Raw genomic sequence first — 19,020 nt, 5'->3', positions numbered from 1 at the left:
ATCCCTTCTTAAATTATAAAGGTTTAATGGGAACAGTTTATTTTCTCCAACAGGCTTCTGCTGGCATGAGAACCTGGGACATTGAAACAGGGATGTGATCGTCATGTCTAAGGCTTTGGGATGGCTCAAACTGCTTCCTCCCTTTTCTCCCTTCAGCTCCATAGAGAGGTAATGTTCATTTGAGTTTTAAAAAAAGGACCAAACAAGCGTTTAGACATAATTGGTTCTCAATTCAAATACCTAAAGGAATAAGGAGGATTTGGCCTCATAAATTGTCTCTTTCTGTTCCTCAGTTTTATCAATATTTTATTTTCATTGTTTCTAATACTCTCTACCAACCCTGTGATAGGCCATGGCCCAACCTGCTGTTAATGCAATGACATAGTAAGAAATAGAACATGAAATCTCTTAACTGTGGTTTACTAGAGCATCCCTTCAGGGTAAGAGACCCTCACTCACGGGTGTGGTTTCTCCATTCTCTTATGAAAGAAAAAGCAGAGAGCTTGGAGCTCTGAGCTCCTCCAACCTGGGAGAGCTCTCTTTCCTGTGGTCTACTGAGACTGCTGACTTCAGTTCAAATGCTTGTCTCTGAGAAACACTGGAAGTACAAGAGAGCCATAAACACTGATTTATAATCTTATTCAAGTGTTGTCTTCTTATTACTTATTTGCCAGCTAAATAGTAACCTATATGAAAGTAAACCTAAACCTAGTTGGAGTCATCATTTATGACAATCTTGGAGTCTGTATTAACTTTTGTTTTTTGAGAAAGATTAGCCCTGAGCTAACATCTGCCACCAGTCTTCCTCTTTTTGCTGAGGAAGACTGGCCCTGAGCTAACATCTGTGCCCATCTTCCTATGCTTTATATGTAGGATGCCTACCATAGCATGGCTTGCCAAGCAGTGCCATGTCTGCACCCGGGATCTGAACCGGTGAACCCCGGGCCGCCAAAGCAGAACGTGCACAACTAACCACTGTGCCACCAGGCCAGCCCCTATGTTACCTTCTTTGGTCTCATCTAGCTCATCTCTCTAACTAAATGTCTCAATGTGCAGCTCAAACTTGATCTCCTTGAAGTTTTCACTTATCCCGCTCATCCTTGTTGGTTGCTCTCTCTCTTAAATTCCAACAATACCTGTCATCTGTATCAGTTGATCTTATTTTCTTCTCATTGCCTATACAACCAGTTATTTCTTTAAGGCAAGGGTTGTCTCTTCCACTTCTTTTTACCACTCATGGAGTTTGAGCTAGAGATTGTTATTCTGCAATTGTTATGCCACAAAAATGGAGCTCAGGAAAATTTCCTCCAAGCCAAAATCCAAAGATGAAGATGGACACTAGCCAGCCCCCATGTTGTTCTGTACAAAAGTTTTCAGGAAGAAATTGGCTGGAGTGAGGAGAAATATTAGCCTCCAGACATGGATGAGGCATTGTACTATAGAGCACCAGAACCAAGAGCCCAGGCCAGCCTTTTTCAAACTATGTTCCATAGAATTCTAGTTCCATGGAATTATAATTGGTAATACACACAAAAAAGGAATTCTGAGATGAAATTAGTTTGGAAAAAGTGAGGTTAAACAAAGTTTAACAGGTAATTTTACTGCAGACCCTGGCAGAAAATTTAATAGCTAAAACACATGATGAAATTCCAAGAGGGGTAAATTATAGGTAGAGTTCCCAGAAGTATTTCACTGTGGAATACTTTTTAAAGGAGTTTTGGATGAGGCTAGAAGTACAGGTTGGAATAGGCAACTCTAGATTCAAATTCACCTTTAGAAGGATGTCTGATGTTCAGAATCCCTTATTATTTATGGAGTTCATTTGCTAATTGCTACTCAGAGTTCCTTAAAGCCATTGGTACTTGGGCATGTTAAAGGTTTTATAATGTTTGGAATCAGTTTGAAGTGGAGCTAGTTGTGGGCATATGATTATCAACTTACCTAGAAGTAACATGGGCAGGTCAATCTGGTAGAGGGCTCAGCAGAGCCTGGAAGGATCTTAGAAGTCATCTCTTTAAACCCCTTCACCCCCATCATGAAAGTATGAAGTGTTCATGGTTTTCAACCTAGGTCAATATTTAAACATCAATGTTTTAAGTATAACAAAATATATCTTTTAATTAAAAAAGAACCCTTCACATCTCCATAGCTTATTTAACTTTCCAGGGGATAGTTCAGTCTCAGAATGTGCTAGAGCTTGCCTCTAATGCCCTTTTATTGCTACATCTTATCTGCCTGTACATGCCACTAACTTTGGCAGTCTCAGCAGAACTTCCCTCTCTTCAAGAGAAAGTGACAGAGACAATGGTACACCTATTAGAAGACAAGTCAAAAGGCTGCTAGTTTTTCAAGATTCTAGAAACAAGAGAATTCAATAAATCCTATTCACACACAGGAAAAGAACAATCCTAGAAGTCAGAGGTAAAAAAGAAAGACCAGAATATATGTAGGTAGATATCTTTAAAAGTTACACGTGAGATTACAGAGCTATGCAGGACAGAGCAAGAACATTTATGCAGAGGTAGGGAAAAGAATGGAAAAGGGGTATTGCTTCCTGGAGTAGGTGATACCTGAAGTGAAGATGAATAGAAGTTAGTGGAGCAAAGAATGGGAGAGAATCCTAGGAAGAGTGACTTTGGGTGACACTGTACTGGCTGTTTTCATTATACTGAGCTACTGCTAATTGTCAGTATTACTAGGTAAGTAACATTACTTTTATAATATTGCCCATATTATAAATATATCTGTTAAATTAGACTATTTTGGTGAGATTTTGTTTTCAGTCTATTATATTCCTCCCTGAACAAAAGTACGAGGTTTTATTGGGTGCTGCCCATACCATTTCTTCCTTTTGAATCCCTCAGATCACAAGGCGCAGGTCTGAGTATCTGAAGATGCACAATAAAAATTGTATTTCCTCAAAACTGAGGTAACATAGAATGTGAAAGTTTAAGAAAACAGCTTGAAAATTGGAAGAAAAAGAGCTGAATTCTATTAAACAGCCATGTGATTTGTCTCATGGTCTCTTAGAATCAGGTAATTAGTTAAACTTTGCAAACACGAGGACCTGAGCATCTTCTGTGCAGACCCCTCTTCTCCTCGTAGCATAGAGATGCTACCTTGTTTTACAAGGTAACTTGAATGAGGCCTGGGCCTGCTCTAAATTGCCAGGGGAGCTGATTGTCCCACGTGTCTGATTCTCAGCAGCCTCTGAGAGAGAGTCGTACTGGCAGCCCTTTTCCTGGCCCCAGGAGAAAAGCAAAGTGATCATTTTAGTGAGCACCCAAATGCAGGAAGGTGGGATAAATGAAACCTCTGACCTGCCAAGCAGTATTTCATATCCTTTCTCTAATCCTAAGAGAACTCTTCCCTTTCCATGACCAGGTTCTTAGCCTATTGGATTATAATTGCTGTTTATTTGTCAGCCGCTTCCTATAGACTCTAAGCCCAGCAAAGGCAGGGGCTGATTTGATCATGGCCACGACCTACTCATCAGCATCAAGCATCACACCTGACTCTTAATAGACAAGAAACAAAAAAGTGTAAAAAAAATAATAACAAGGTGACAGACCTTTGATCAAGCAAGCCTGTCTTAATGTATCTTCTCTCGTGTATAAGGAAGAAGTTATTCAAAGTCTGAGCAGTTACCAAGAGCTACAGGATTAGATTTAGACCAAATTCAAGTACAAACAATGAGGCCAAACAACAAAGACCTTTTAATCATCACGTAGGTAGAAATTCTGGAAGGGAGGAAATGAGTTGACCAAATGGGGAATGGGTCAATAGTTTTCAACATCCAAAGAAAGGATATTTTCTCCATACACCTGGACATACCCAAATGAGGGTCAGCAGGCATTTAGAATTTTTTTTTTCCTGGATGAGTTGTTAATTCTGAATGGCATTCATTGGCATGATCTTAAAAAGTTAATTACATACTAATGCCTAGTCGCAAACAATAAACCACAGGCTAAACATGATCTTTTGAGATCTGCCAGGTGCAATGTACTACTTTTTATCATGAGATCGGATCTTATTATCTAAAATTGGAAAACAGATTGGAGCAGGGAGGGAGAGTCAATAATGTGTAAAGAGAAATCAGCCAGAGGTAGAGTGTGGGCTTGGGGCCTGGCTATGATTCTTTCTATTGGATGGACAGAGGTCTCAGGTCTTGTATGTCCCAGACTTGCTCCTTCTCAGGAAAGGACAATGATGAAATGCGCTAAAACAAAAGTGTTTTAGTTTGGGCACTCTGGGAAGCTGACACTGAGACAGAGTTTTGTGTGTAAGATGCTCATTAGGGAATTCCCTTTGTACCAACACTTGAGGAAGGGAGAGGAAGGAAGTCAGATTGGGCAGAAGGGAAAATCAATCTGCAAGGCAAGACCACAGACAGGATAGGCTTGACCAACCCCCTGAGGAGCTGTGGAACTATGACGGCACTTCAGAGTTGTGCCCTATTTGGCTCAGTTGTCGGAGTCTTTTACAGTCCTGCATTGATCAGTCATTGGATGTTGGACAAGCTCAAAAGGAATACAAAACTTAGACAAGTTGACTCTGCAGCTGAGGCATTCCCTGAACGGTCTAAAAATTGATATGGTTTTCCCACAGTACACATCTCCTCTTGCACAGCTGAGAATAAAACCAAGAACCTTGATAATGGAGAGCCCCTTGGACAACCCTGAGGAAGTAGGGCAGGTGAAAAGAAAGCAGGTCCCTTGAGTGCATTTTAGAGACATTGGACTAAGAAGGGACAATGTGATTCAGGTTAGAACAGGACTTGATAAGGAGTAATGGTATTAATAATTGTTCATATTTCGTGTTTTAAAACACATTTGACACACTGTTACATCCACTGCTGCATTTCTTCTTGGTGTCAACCCTGTGTGGTAGACGTGGAAGGGAACATCATGTCTAATTCATAAATGAGGAAACTGAGGGTCAGAGAGAAAAGTGGCTTTCTGTGGTCACTTAGTGTCTTTCAGAGATGGGGCAATATCCAAGACTTCCAGATTTAAAATCCCATGAAGACTCTACTCCCTTCTTGAAAGTTCTAATCTAGTGGAATGACTCAGTGAGCCCATCCCAGCCAAGGGCTTTAGCACAGCTGATTGCAGAGATCCCCCATGTCTCTGCTGCTGGCCTCCTAAATTCTCAAAGCTCAAACTTTCTGACTCTCCTCCCATTTCACCCCTCTAGGCTGTGGTAATCCTATTCTTTCTCCAACTAGTATTTTTGTCATACACCAAAAGGATTCTTTAAGCAACTTCTGAGTTCTTAGCCTCGCTCCAACACTGGTAGCTGAGATATCTGGATTCTGTGGCCATGCACTTTCTATATTTGTAACTCAGTTTCCTGATTTGTGGAATAATTCGTTGGGCTAGATGATCTGTATAGCTTCTTCCAGATTTGAAATGCAGTCTATGAATGGAGAAGATGCCTGTTATGGCTTCTAAAGCTACTCTGTGAGGTTGTTGGATAATGATCCTCAGGTACAATCAATAACGGCTTCTAACGTTTTTTCTTTTTTTTCAGGTTGTGATCTTATGGGTCCCGTGTGTTGTTACTGAAGTCTCAGCATCCCTTCTATTAATTCCAACAATTAGAAACTTGCATACATATTATAACTTTCCTTTTTATTGGTGCTTTTAGATTTTTTTCAAAAATGCAAAAAGCAAGTTGAAAGAGTACATTAAAGGAAGTTTCATGAAATCTTGGCTCCCCTGAGTACCCATAAATCTTGGTTCTTCAAGGTTGCCTGGGACCAGAGCAATCAGACTTAGGAACCCACACATTTAGAATATAAATTATTGATGCCGCTATAAAGAGAACTGCAGGATCATCTAGTCAACAAATTATTTCACAAATAAGGAAACTAAGCTCCAAATATAGGTAGTATACACTGTGTGCAAGTCTTTATGACTGAAAAAAATAATGTGAGGGCAATTTTGAAATTATGTCCTGCAAATATTAAAAGTCCCACTTTTAACTATCATCCAGGCAATAACTATGGAAGAGAGAAGTAAGTGACGATGCTCGTTATAAAGACTCTACTGTCCTGCTGAATATCTCTATGGTCTCTAACCAGTTAGGTCCCTAACTGGTCAGAGCATCTGGGAAGGAGCGGAGTTACTGCATCAGGCACCGAAAACTCTGAGCCTTTCCAAGCAATTGTGGCTGCATTTTCTTCCTCAAGGAGGCAAGAACTAGAAAGACCTAGACCAGCACAGTGGCCCAGGATGACAGGTAAGTCAACTCAGCCTGTTATCCCCGGGCATAGGTGATGATGACAATACAAAGTGCTAATTTTCTGGAAGTGGAGACTGAAAGATATATGCTGTTATCAGTCAGCACTCCTATGAGTTCAACCTCACCATGTCCCTGGAGTTCTTACTTTTTCAATAAAGCCCAGAAAGAGTGCCCAGCCATGCTTGGCTTCTCCTTGTCCCCAGTATTTAAACACAAACACTAGTGCCTGAGAGAGGCATCCATCCCTCTTTTGCATCTCCAACATTCAATGAGTTGTCAAGAGAAGCTCTGAAAAGCTAATTTTTACTAAAATAATAATGAATCCCAAAAGTTTCATTTGTTACTTCTCCCCCCGCCCCAACTATTTGTTCTATGGTAGTAAAGAACCTGGGAGGCTAATTCTTTAAAGCAAAGGCTTTGGTCTGAAAAACTGGACTCTCTACACTGTGACAGAACAGGGAGGAACACATTTTGCCTGGATGAAGTCTTCACGGTGGTTCTCTAATGGCACTGCCTAGGTACAATCGCACCTACGTCATCTGGGCATAAGGCCACACCTCATGGGGAATTTTTAGAAAATGCCAACATTCTTTTCTAATTTGAGCCTTTCTGTAGCGAAAGCACAAAGTTCCTCTAGTCAACATTAATACTGATCTCCAAAAAAGGCTGTAATTCAGTCTATATGCCACCTGGCCAGGCTCTTTACCTTGAGATAATTTGTCTCTGCCTTGAAACTGTGGGGTTCAGTGTTTTTCTTTTCATTTCCAGTTTCCTTGAAGATATTTATACATGAAATAAACAAGAGCAAAAATATACTTGAGTTCTTATTTGCACAAAATACCCACAAAATTAGGGCGAAACTCGACACCAAGGCATTCTCTGCCTCCCCCGCCTAACTGTCCATCAAGGCTCAAAACCTCGAGCTGAGCAATGGAGTCTTACATTTATATCTACATGACATTTAGGAAAATTGAAGACTGGAAGCTACACATACAAGTAAAACCAGTGATTAGAGACAATGAGATTCAGTCTGAAGAAAAAAACAGTGATATTATTAAAGAGACACTGACAAGTCCTTTAGACCCCAAATATAGACTAAACCAAAAAGCTAACAGTTTCAGAATTCATCACAAATGTGAGCATGAGTTTCTTTTAACGTCAATAAAAACATGTTTTCCCCGCAATCACGCATTATGTCAGAAACATTTGGAACTCACATATTTGAAATATAATTTTAAAATTCTCCCAAGTGTCATTTATTTAGAGGAAGGAGAGCAGAGCCATTGAGAACACAGCTTTTGGAGGCAGACAGTGAGAATTCAACTCTGTCACCAGCTTTATAGTCATATGTGGCAATGCATTTAATTTCTTTGAGTCACAGAATTCACTTCCATGAACAGGGGTTCTTTATACTTACAACACGTGGTTGTTGTGAGGATTAAGTAAGATATATCACACCATGCTTGACAGATATATATCTTCAATAAATACCAACTAAATAATTATTTTTTCTTCAGCTTAATAACTATTTCATGTCTACATTATGTTAAGTATTGAACCAAAAATGATTTTCACCTCTGGGAACTAGAGGTGCAGTGGGATTTGAGATGGAACTGAAGTGGCTTGAGAAAGATATAATGTCAGACTTGATTCTAAAAAGAGAGAAACTCCATGGGCAGGAAACATAAGAAAGTATAAATAAGTATGAAAAAGTGTAGTAAACAAGGAAAAGTATCCCAGAAAACTGACAACCCAAGAAGGAATGATTCCATTGAGCTAGAAATGGATCTTCAGACTGCTTAGAAGAGGAACATGTCAGATTCAGAAATAGCAAAACTTGGGAGGACGCCTTGCCAGCAGGTATACAGACCACAAAGCATGGCTTTGTGGCTTCCCAGGGGCATACTGATAAGCCAACTTGTGTGGATTCTGAAAGAGAAACAGATGTGAATAAGACAACAACCTCATGCTGAAGAAGCCAACATATACACAATTCAAGGGAGAGCATAAAAGAAATAAGATCAAAGTTCAATGTGAGTCAAAATAAGTATAGAAGATATCCAATGTGTAGAGGAATGAGAGTTGGTGGAATACATGTAGAAAAAATTCATAGAAGGGAGAATGTCACCTAAATATGGGTAATATTTTGATGATGATGATGACAACAGTAATAAAGCGCTCAGTGGATGCCAAGTACTCCTCTCATTGTTGTATATACCAACGACCCTGTGAGTTTGATAGTATTGTTACCTTTATTTACACATTAGTAAAAACTGAGATAAAATAATTTCTTGATATATGAAAATGATGAGAGAGGGAATTATAGATGGAGAGAAGAATATGAACAAAGGCAAAAAAGAAAAATGAGAAGAAATATGGGCCATCTATTCAACAAAATTAGAATGTCCTGGTTTGGAGCTTAGATTAAACAGAAGAGAGTAGTGGGTGATGAGTTTGGACAGAAAGGTTATAGAGAGCCTTCAACTCCAGATTTAATGTAATTGGCAACAGAAGGTCATTGAAGATATCAATGAAATAAAGTGATAAAATAAATCTCCACTTTAAGAAGTTTGATACGTCAGGAGAACATAGAATGTGTTAGAGTGTAGGAAGAGCTTAGAGGTTATTGAACAAAGAGTTATAAAGGAATAGCAATACTTCCCAGGTACCCTGGAAACCTCTCAAAGCAGGAAACTGACCTCAAAATAACTTGATTTTGTAGGCAAGGCTCCTATAAGTGTAGAAGTTTGTGTCTTTGGATATATTGTAGATGAATGGTCCAGGAAGGAGAGAGGTGAGAAGAACAAGCTTGAGGTCGGGTTGCTCTCTCACTGGCTGACAAGCTGTCTCAGATGTGAACAGAGAAAATTCCACCTCTATCTCCTATCAAGACACTCTCTTTTTACACCGGCTACAAACCTGATCATGAAAAGAGAAAATTAAATGACACTTTTTGGATCTTTACCTTTACTTCTGATTCCAACTTTGCCCATCCTAATATAAGTCAACACTTCATTACCTCTGGAGTTTTGCAATAAGGAGCTCCTAAGAGCTCCCTATGAACTGTCATGTGGAAGGAGGGAGAAGACTTACAAGAGAGCAGGCTTAGCTGGAAGAGTGAGGTAGAATTATGAGAGTGATGAATGTACAGGAAGAGGATGGAAGAAGAGCGGTGCCAGAAGGTAAGATTCAGAAAGCAGAGGTGTAGCCCTTCAAAACAAATCCCTGCAACTCAAGTTTACTAAAGCTTGTCTTCCTAGAGGGTGCTCCGTGAATTATGATTTTTTAGATGAAAAGTCAATCAGGAAATTCACATGAAGCTCACAGTACTTGCCTATTTGCCTGTTGTTTAGAACCCAAGCCATGAACACACACTAAAATCTGATGATATACTATATAATAATAATGAAGAACCAGTGAGGCTAAATGTCTTGTATGTGGACATATAGACACAGTTAGCCGTGTACCAAGATGAGCACCTCAGACTCCTCGATGTCAGTCTGGATTTTTTCCATTGCTCCAATAGTCTTCTAGAAGAGGAGCATTCAAGATGATGACTATCTGAACTAAAATTTGCTTGTACTCTGCAGTTCTTTTGCCCCATTTTCTCCCACATATGATAGTTACTGAACAATGTGGTAAAACTATTGTGCAGGACAAGGAGCAAACAATTTCACAGCTTGGCTTTTCCTTAACAGCCTACTTCCTCTATTTGTATTGCATTTATTCTTAAATCGTATACATTATACCTAAATGTTAAACTTTTATACCTAAATGTTAAATGGACCAATTTAACTATTAGACTCACGAAGTTGTCAGGTTAGGAGAAAGTGAAAGGATCATGGATATATTAAAGATTGGTATTGTGTAAAGGTAGGTAGACCTGGAGCAAGGCACCTTCAGATAAAATCCAGTAATTGTGTGTTCATGTGTAAGACATGTAACCTTCTTGGCCTCAATTTCCTCATCTGTAAATTAAGAGAGATTAAACAAAAGACTGGTAAGCCCTTTCAGGATAGAACATTCCATGAGTCAAAACCTCTTAAAGGACGAGCCAGTAAATTGAAGCTCCAAAAGCAGATGGCTGGGCTGGCAATGTCCAGAAAGTGACAGCTCCTTGGTTACCCAATTACACCTTTCAAAGAAAAATAGGAAGTACCCAACTGCTTCCAATTATAATATGCACCGTGCTGGGGAAAGACAGAGTCAAATGTGTTAAAGGCCTAATGAGGTGTGTGGGAGCCACCTCCCTCTGCAGTTTACAGCTTTTTCACACTGTTAGTTCTCACTGACCAGTCAGCAGGCCTGAGGGAGAGTTGAGGAAAAAGAGTAGTTGATTTCTGGCCCAAGACATGACACAAAGGGAATCATACTAATGCCTTGATTTTATTGTCTTCACACCAACTTGACGAAAGATTCTTAAATATTGTTTTGCTTTTCAGCATCAACATCCTAATGGGAGATGCCAGATATGTTGGAAGTAGAGTCTGATCCATTTTGTAGAGGAGTTAATGGTTTAGTGAAGTTCCAGGAAATCTGAATGAAGCCCATATGGTATTGTCACGATTGCTTTCGTCAAGCTGGGTTCATATACATCCAAATGTGGCTGGGCCAACGTAGAACACTGGAAATTGCGCTGGCATATCTGCCATGAGGGGTACATCTTCCACGAAGGGTCTACTTTGTTTCTGCCACTCACGTGATTAAAATCATCTAACTTTGAAAGTTTATTTATTTGCAAAACTGTCAAAATTAACCTGTTTACCAAATCCAATGGGATTATGAGACTCAGTTGTGATAAAGAGGACGTAATGCATATTATAAATTTGGTTCCTATGCATGCTTATATTATTATTCTAAAATGCATTTTTCAGAATAAACTTTTTTAAAATTCTAAGATTATGGAATTCTTCGGCTGGAAGAAATATCAAGAAATCTGTATCTGCCTCCAGACTGATGTTTGTAAAATTTTTTTTCTTAAAGTTTTCTCTACAGATATAGATGCCACTATTCGTCTTCACTAGCCTCCTCCCTTATTTCATGATATTTCTCTTCATAGTTTCTAGAACTTATTCTTTCTGTAACTCCACTCTCCCTTACCGGAGTATTTTAATTTACTTAATTAGATGGCTTGATAATTGTGTTATAGATCTAAAAGATTAAATTAATTGTATATTTCAATCGACAGTTTTTTTGTAGATTGTACTGAGTTTTGTAATGAATTCTGATTGCACATTATAATTGTCATTTCATATATTTAGGTTTGCAGGTCAAAGGTGAGCTCTGAATGAGTACTGATATCTTGGCCACATGGTTTGAAAAATCAATCTACAAAAGAGACTTTATCACACTCTTTAATTCAATTATATCTCAAAAATAATTTATTAAAATACCTTAATATGGTAGGAAATGATTTTTGTACAAGGAAATACACGTAACTTTAGACTCAAAGATGTGACAGTGCAATTAAACCCTTTCTTATTTAATTTTTAAACATTTATGATCACTATTTAATCTAACTTTGGTTTTTGTCCCCAGACTCTAAACAGCCTAGGAGTTTTCAACGTGAGATATAAAGTTATTTCTTTATTCATTCAGCTAATATTAATACACCCAAATAATTTCCCAATTATTTGCCAATTATTTGTGACTGTGAGCTTTTAAAGACAATATTACCCAATGGTACAGGGAGGAGGTAAAACAGCATTTCAAAAGATTTCAACCTCCTTCCAACTCTGAAGGGGCAATACCAAACCGTCAATTTAAAACATATCCCTCCTTCTTGTGTAGTCAAGGAATGTTATTGTTATTATGAGGTTATTTGCCTTGGACTAGAAACAAAAGATAATGTGGATCAGCTCTAAAGCTTAATCCAGGTTCTCTAAAACTTCTTTATTTTCCACTGTAGTGTTCAAACCTCTTTATTTTATTAAGCAGTGTCAGACTTCTTGTAATGAATCAAGAAGCCATCAAGGTCCTTCTGATATTACAAGAAACTGAATTTAAAGTTGTTCACATTTTCACTCTTTCAGACCAAAACCATTCCATGACCAAGATGTAAGAGAACTGTAATTTTCCCTCTTTGTCTCTATCCACCTCTTTCTCTGCTGTCTATGTCATGACGCTCTATTTCCAAGACATCACTGAAGGCGGTCAATGCCAATGGACTGAAATTGGTAGGTCAGATAAAACCCATTTGCCTTCCTGGAAATAAGCACTCTTTAAGGTATAGCACTGAGTCTATGAGATGTTGCAGGACAAAAAATGGTGTGGAAATGTCTCCTAAAGCTCAGAGAAAGAATCCCTGGAGGGATGACTTTCAACTAGCAAAAAACCAAAATCCAGAAACTGAGGCTCTGATAGTCACTTTTTTTTTTTTTAACTTGAGGTCAAGAGTTTTTATAACTCAAAACCCTCATCAATCCTACTTGTCAGCAGGTGATCTCCTATGTGGTATTGAAAAGGCTTCAGGAGGCCCCATGTAAAAAGTCTCCTCCTCCCAGTTTTTATGAACTTAAAATTTCAATATGAGAGTTTTAACACTCAGATATTTAAATACAAAAGCTGCTGGGGAGAAAAGGAACTCTATGTTGCTATTAATTATGACCATCTTGAAGAGATGGACCTTATGATACCTTGTAATTTTGAAATTTTGTAACTGTATTATCAGACCATAGTGGAAACAAAAGTGGCTGAAAACAAGTTTCAATTGCAGGAGGGCTCTGGGTTCTCAAGACTCATAGTATGAACAAGGTAGGGAGAATACAAAAACAGAGGACTCTAGGGGCTGGCCCCGTGGCCGAGTGGTTAAGTTCCTGTGCTTCACTGCAGACGGCCCAGTGTTTCGTTGGTTCGAATCCTGAGCGCGGACATAGCACTGCTCGTCAAACCACGCTGAGGCAGCGTCCCACATGCCACAACTAGAAAGACCCACAACGAAGAATATACAACTATGTACCGGGGGGCTTTGGGGAGAAAAAGGAAAAAAATGAAATCTTTAAAAAATCAAACAAACAGAAAAAACAGAGGACTCTATCGGAAACAGCTTTGTCAACCTTACATTTTCCCTAGGGCCAGGCCTTCTCCAGCACATTGAATAGTTCAAATACTAGAAATCCCAGAAATAGGGCCATAGCATATTAGAAAACATAAGAAGAAATTTAGGCCCCAAACTTTGATGTCGATTTCAAATATTTGCTTAAAGATGACCGAAAATTCAAACCCAAGATAAATCAAAAATTTCAGGAAAAAAAGGTTTAAATAATTGTCATATTCAGTTTTGGAGACAGCAGATTTCATACCAAATGAATATGAGAAGCATAAAGACAAACTGGAAATAGAAAAATGCCTCAAGCTTATTCACTCAGAATAAGGTGTTGCTGCTTACCCCTCATCGCCAGGGTTGTTTCTGATCTCAATTTAATTTAGCAGCGAGGATGATTCTCCTGATCCCTGAAGAATTACCCTGAACTCTACCAGACCCCATTGTCTTCCCTTAAATCAGCTTTATTTCCACTGGCACATTGGACATCCATCAACTGTGAACTTGAGCTAGTCACTGCTTCTTCAGAGATAGAATTCTGACCTCTCCCCTACCCCCACCTCATCCTTGATCAATCAATTGAGAACAGGGCAATTAAATGTCATTTACACCCTTTTTAAAAAATAAAAATAGTTCCAAGTGTTCCTAGTTTCAGTTTCTCTCTCTCCCCGATATCCATTACTTTGTTTTTATTTGCTGGAACATAGCAGTGGGGTCATTTATTAAACATGGCACGGTGACTAGTGCTATAATCTGCTTTAGTGACGATTGCAGAATTCTTCTGCAGTAATTTTTAAAAGTCTGGATAAATAAGATGAAGAGAAATGCCCAGAGCAGGTGGGTGCTTAACAGTGACTTATTAGTCTAGTGATGCAGTCTGTGGACACCTCCATGGACAGGGTGATTTCATCTCTGAGTGAGATTATTATGAAACCGCTATCATTCTGTCATGAATAATTGATCATCTCACTGTTCAGGAAAAAAAAGCAACAGATGTGATAAACAATGCAACGAATGTGACAAAGAGAGAGCTTATAGTTTATTATTTTACTGCCTATTATTTTACCATTTCTGAAGATGCCGTAGGCACAGCCACCCAATCAGTGCATGAGCGTAAAAACTGCATGACAAGTAAAAGATTATAATTAAGTGATTTAACCCTGACTATGCAATGGTCCCTTTGGGTTTTGTGGAAAAGCCTGTTTGTAAAAGAATGCACAGACCAGGGATGGCTCTTGTTGGAGCTGTGCAGTTAGCTGAGTTTCTTCTCCCCTTCCACTTCAGCTTTCTTCTTACAGCTGATGTCCTATGTGGCCCAAGAGTCCATTTCCCTGTGCAACCGTCAGTCCCTCTCAAAGCCCTAACTGCAGGCATTCTACCAGCCATCCTCCCCAGGTGAGGCTGCTTATTCAAAATTTAGTCCTCTTTCTTTTCATCAATCAAAATCCTGCACCCTCTCCCTGTGCTATTGTGTTGGTTCTTAAGAGGAAAGTAATCTGATTAAACCAAATTAAAACCAGCATCATGACAGCTGGTAAATTTCTACTGCCCTAGCTAATTGACAGAAATTTTTTTCTAGAAAATAAACCTGAAATGTGACAAAGAGCTTGCCACATTTCATTAATCTACCTAACCTACCCATTTCTAATGTTTCTTGAAAATCATACCATCCATCAGAAAAAAATCAGGATTCCTAGAAACTTGAAGCTCTAGATAAGAATATTTAGAAGTGTATAATCCCAGATAGAGTTTTCATTTATTTCTTCAAATAAAGATAGAAAAAGAGATACAAAATGAAAAAGATGAAAATATACTATTAAAAGGTATAGTTTCTTTTCTAGGATTCTTGGCAAAGGATGGAAATTTTCTTAAAAGATTTAAGGAGAAATTAGGAAAAAACTTTCCAAAATTTTTGATATGTGACAACAGATAGTAGGATGAAATTTTCCTAAAATTTTCCTAAAAATAGACATTAAGAAAAATAGCATGGACAGCAGAGAAAATAAAGAAATAAAATAAAGTAAGGAGAAAGGAGAAGATGCAAAGGGGAGGAGAAAGAAAAGGAGAAGAAGAAGAGGAGGATCCTCAGTAGATGTCAGATAAAGCATAACTCACTTAAATGAGCCAAATCCACAGGTAAAATGGGCTCTAGGAATATTCTAAATCCGATTTATGAGAATTGGGTCCAATTTCTGGGATTCACATGTTACAACTTCCATAGTATTTAACAGTCATTTGGCCAATCTCAATGTGGTGCCTACAGTATGCCAAGAATTCTTTTAGGTACTGAGTCTATAGCAATGAAGAAAAATAAAATAGAAATCCTTGCCCTCAGATAGCATGTATTGTAGTGGGAGAGACAAACAATAACTAAGATAAAGAAGTAAAACATGTCCCAGCCAGTCATTAAACACAGAAACAATCCAATAACAATAAGAACTCCTGAATGGGGAGTCCAGTACCCAGTTGCTATAAAATATTATCTAAAATGTCTAGTTTCCAAGAAAAAAGCTCCAATAAACAAGAAAAGTATGGCCCCTACACTGGAGAAAAAAAAAAAAAAGCAGGAGAGAAACTGCCTATGAGAGTCAAAGGATGTTGCATTTAACAGGAAAAGACTTCAAAGTCACCATTATAAATACTAAAGAAGTAAAGGAAACTATGGTTAAAGAAATAAAGAAGGTATGATGACAATGTCATAGAAAATAGAGAATATCAACAGAGAGAAACTATAAGAAAGAACCAAAAGGAAATTCTGAAATTGAAAAGTATAAAAACTGAAATGAAAAAATACACTAGAGGGGCTCAACAGTATATTTGGACTGACGTAAGAAAGAATTAACAAACTTGAAGTCAGAACAATAGACAAGTCAATCCAAAGAACAGAGAGAGCACGAATAAAGAAAAATGAACAGAGTCTCAAAGAAATGTGGAAAACCAATAAGCACAACAGCATCACATATTGGGAGTACCAGATAGAGAGAGGAGAGAGAAAGGAGCAGAAAGAAATATTCGACAAAATAATAGCTGAAAAGCTCCCAAATTTTAGGAAAAAATTAACCTTCTATGGTAAACTCAGTAAATTCCAAGTAGGATAGACACAAAGACTTACGTAAACAGATACATCATCTTTAAAAATGCTGAAAGCCAAAGGCAAGGAGAACATCTTGAAAGCAGCGCGAGAAAAATGACTCCACTCAGAAGGAAGCGCTTAGTAAGACCAGCAGCTGACTTCTCATCAAAAACAAAATGAAGACTAGAAGACGGCGGATAGCATATTCAAAGTGTTATGTGACAATAACTGCAACAAAAACATAAATCTTACACCAGTAAAACTCTCTTTCAAATTTGGAGGCAAAATAAAGACATTTCCAGATAAAAACTGAGAGAATTTATTCTTGGTTGCCCTACCTTAAAGACACATAATGTATACATATATAAATCAGATATATTCTATGTGCAATTGAGAAATATATATATTCAGATTAGTATATTAGTGTGTGTGTATATATATATATGTGTGTGTGTGTGTGTGTATGCACATACACACACAGAGATACCAGTATATATGTAGAGAGAGAGAGATTTATAGTAAAAATTGGCTCACGTAATTATGGAGGCTGGCAAGTCCCAAGATCTGAAGCGTGAGTGGGCAAGCTGGAGACCCAGGAGAGCTGATGGTTTAGTTTCAGTCTAAGTGAGCAGCTGGTGTAGTTCCAGTCCAAAGGCTGGCAGGCTAGTGCCCTAGGAAGAGTCGATGTTTCAGTTTAGGTTGAAGGCCAGAAAAAAACAACAATGTTCCAGCTCAAAGCCTGTCAGATAGGGAGAATTCTCTCTTCTTAATCAGCGGAAGGTCAGGCTTTTTGTTCCGTTCAGGCCTTCAAATGTTTGCATGAGGCCCACCAGCATTAGGGTGGACAATCTCCTTTACTCAGTTTACCAATTTAAATGTTTATCTCATCCAATAACCCCCTCGAAGAAACAACCAGAATAATATTTGACCAAATATCTGGGGCACTTTGGACCCAGTTAAGTTGACACATAAAATTAACCATCATGACCTATAACAAATAAAGAGATTGAATTAAGTAGTCAAAAAACTACCCACTAAGAAAAGCTCAGGCCCAGATGGTTTCACTGGTGAATTATAACATTTAAAGAAGAATTAATACCAATTCTTCACAAATTCTTCCAAAAAGTAGAAAGAGGAACACATCCCAAATCATTCTGAGGCCAGTAATATAGACTACATATTATATGATTCCATTTGTATGAAATGTCCAGAATAGGCAAATAGAGACAGAAAGTAGATTAGTGATTGCTTTGGGCTAGGAGGCTAGGAGGATAAGGAGATGATAGCTATAGCATATGGAGTTTCTTTTTAAGGTGATCTTCTAAATTTGGTGTTCTAAAGTTGACTGTGATGACGGTTGCACATATCTGTAAACGTAATAAAAACCATTGAATTATACCCTTTAAATAGATGAACTGTATGGTATAAATTATTATTCAACGAAGCAGCTAAAAAAGAGACAGAGAGTGAGGAGAGATGCTGGATTGATGCCTTTCTTAGAAGCATGAAAGCACATCCATAGAAAAAGGAAGGAGGTCAGAAACTGGCACTGTGCAGATGTGGTGGTAGGAGCCTGTGAATTAGATCCTCAGAAGCTCCCTGCAGATGCTGCCAATGCTAAAGTGATGCTGGCATGAAGCTCCCTTTTCTCCTAAATATGTTTTGGATCTACCTTCCCCAAGGCTTCCCCATATTTTATCCCAGAACTTTGGCACCATACGCCCTATGTGTAGAAAAGAAACCCCTGGCCCAGCCTCAAGGGATTGCATATTAGTATCATCTCAGGAGTCCTCTTTGCTCAGAGAAATCCATCAGAAAGGGGTGAAATATCATGTGCTCTTGTCCAGAATAATATGTCTCCTATATAGATATTGAGAGCCATTCAGAGCATGCCTGCATTGTAACCTAGCCCACTGCTTACCTGGGGAAATGCACCTACTGTCTCCATCCCTCTATTTTCTCAAATGAAAAACGAAAATAACGATAGAGTCCACTCCATGGGTTTCTGTGAAGATTCAATTAAAGAATATATATAAAGCACTTTAAAAAGTGCATGGTTCATTGAAAGTGTACAAAGAAAACCTTTGCTGTTATTATTCTAATAGCAGTAGTTAACGAGTGATAAATAGTTTCTATCTGGTGGTGGGGACATCAATGATAGGAACTGCAACTTATCTATGTTATCTGATGATATGTCTCAAGACTCAGAGTTTGGCCCTGCAGTGTTCAATAATTTTAAATTACTGCATAACGTAGTAGGACAATCCTGGATCAAATATGGGTATAACTAGAATATATACTTAATATATTACATGACACCTTCAAGCTTTAACTGGTTTTCAATGGAATAGCTGACATAAAACAAAATGGTTTAAATTTAAGAGGATTAGATGATATTTTTAAAGTGCAACCATAGAATGGAAACTTGGCAACAGCATGCAATAGTAGAAAAGCAACAAACTTGCTGGCAGGTGTATGGGTGTGGATTCTGTCTTTATTGGTTACAAGATGTGACATCAGGGCAATTTAATCCATTCGGTTTTTTCACCTGTAAAGTAAATGTAACCAGAAAAGCAAATTACCTCCCTCAGTTTCTGGAGGTTGCTTACACAGGATGCTGTTTTCTTTCTTCTCACAGAAAGTAATAATAATTATTAGT

The sequence above is a fragment of the Equus asinus genome, chromosome 7, assembly GCF_041296235.1.
Source record: "Equus asinus isolate D_3611 breed Donkey chromosome 7, EquAss-T2T_v2, whole genome shotgun sequence".
In the NCBI taxonomy this organism is placed as follows: domain Eukaryota; kingdom Metazoa; phylum Chordata; class Mammalia; order Perissodactyla; family Equidae; genus Equus; species Equus asinus.
The sequence above is the reverse complement of the archived record's forward strand: the minus strand, read 5'-3'. Positions refer to the sequence as shown.